The sequence below is a fragment of the Etheostoma spectabile genome, chromosome 15 (assembly GCF_008692095.1).
Source record: "Etheostoma spectabile isolate EspeVRDwgs_2016 chromosome 15, UIUC_Espe_1.0, whole genome shotgun sequence".
NCBI lineage: Eukaryota > Metazoa > Chordata > Actinopteri > Perciformes > Percidae > Etheostoma > Etheostoma spectabile.
In genome coordinates, this window is record NC_045747.1 from 34,255,056 (window position 1) to 34,256,914 (window position 1,859).

A 1,859-nucleotide genomic window follows, 5' to 3' on the forward strand; every position below is an offset into this window, starting at 1 on the left:
TCCCTTGGCCTTTGGAATTAAAATAATTTTACATTTCAGTTTACCATGACAACCCTGATGGAAATTCTTTCAGCAAGACTTCAAACTCAGACATTTGGTATTCTATAAACTTTAATCAAATCTAATGTATATTTTAATTTTTTTTAAATGTAGCCACAGATTTCCCAAACTTGGGAACATCCTACCTAGAGACAACCTTGGTTAATGTGAATGGTTGTTTTTTCTCGGACGTTTGTGGAGACCGAATCAGAGCTAAAGTATTGGTCCTACGTTGATCAGGTGGAACGTTAAAGTTGCTCTGTGGCTGCTGGATGAGGAACCGTGTGCTGACATGTTCGTCATGATGAATCTATGAGGTGATACTACAGTGTGTTCTCAGCTTGTTAACTGCCCCAAGAGTGGCAAACAAAGCAGGTAATGCAGCTTTAAATCAATAAAACCAACAAATAAGCATAACATGTACACAGAAACCTTTGTACAGCCATCTCTGCACACACACTGACTGCATGAATCCAGATTTTCTCAGTAATGAAGCTGCAGTGTATCAGACATGTATGCATTATATTTCTTTTATACTACTACTCCAAATCCCCAATAACAGAGGGTGAATGGTACAAAGTAGTACATGCAACTGTGTTTGTTAGAGACAAAGCAGCGCTGTATGTCCACACTCTATGACTCCCTCGCCACTGTACGCCGATGCCTGGCTCTACAGCTACTGCCACTCACTCCTCTGCTTATGGAAGCAGGTTGTCTCTGTCCTCTAAATCCCAGCTCTTAATCCCCTGTGTCAAATAGGAAGCAAGCTAGCGTTTCCTGCACTGTAAATATGTCTTGTTGCTCATCTTGGGGAATTATGCAGCCATGCAGTTATCATAACTGTTACCTGTAGCTATGAGGGGGCAAACCTCTGCTTACTGGGGCCAGTAAGACCATCAAAGAGGTCTGGACAGTTCATAACGGAGCAGAAGATCAGAAACTTATTTTGGCCCTGTACCATTTAGTACATTATAAACCAGCAGGAGAATTTTAAAGTAAATTCTTTGACAAACAGAAAGCCAGCAAAGAATATCTTAGAACTGGACTAATGTGATTCTGAATCAGCTGCCCCTCTTATGTCTGTATAGACAACATTACAGTAGTGTCTTACTGGAGAACAACCCACTACTCTAAATACCGTTGAGTCCATCAGACCCAGTTTTTTTTCTTTTTGTTTGAAATATAATTGCACCTCGTGGTGTCCTCTGTAGTCCATGGAGAAACATAAGACTACAACGTTGAGAGGGATGACAGTCACACATTTCAAATTAGAAATGAGTCAAGCCATTGGTCCCATTTGAAGCAGAAAGTCCAATCACAGTAATGATGTTACGACATAAATCAGACAATGCAGAGGCAATATAGTGACGCATGCTGTTGCATAAGGGGGTCTGTTTCTGTAGAGGTCTACGAGAAAGTGAGCCACTTCTCACATGATTTATTACCTCAGTAAACATTTTCATAACGAGTTTATGGTCTCAATCACTAGCTCGAAGTCTTCTGCAACACAGAATGATGTTTATTTTTTGAATTATGGTCTTGTTGATTTAAAATCGGTGATAAAGCAGGGGGTGTTTTAGGGCGGGGCTAGGATGTGATTGCTAGTGAAAGCGTGTAAGGTAACGTGGCTCCTGCCTCACCCCCCCTCCCCCCTCGCTCGTTTAAAATCGTAACATCCTCAACCAGGGCGGATGGCAAACTCCACGACGGATAGCAGACCTCCACAAACCGATGGGTGACGTCACACATTTTTAAATTTTTTTTATGTATTATACTTTATTAATCCGACAAGGGGAAACTACACTTTTCACTCTGTTGTT

At 41.2% G+C, this 1,859-nt stretch overlaps 1 protein-coding gene across 5 annotated transcripts in view; it reads left to right on the top strand.

Moving 5' to 3' along the window:
* The window catches only part of si:dkeyp-72e1.9 (syntaxin-binding protein 4), a 127,167-nt gene that overhangs the window by 93,828 nt on the left and 31,480 nt on the right, over window positions 1-1,859 (top strand). The gene's annotated exons all lie outside the window — the stretch shown is intronic.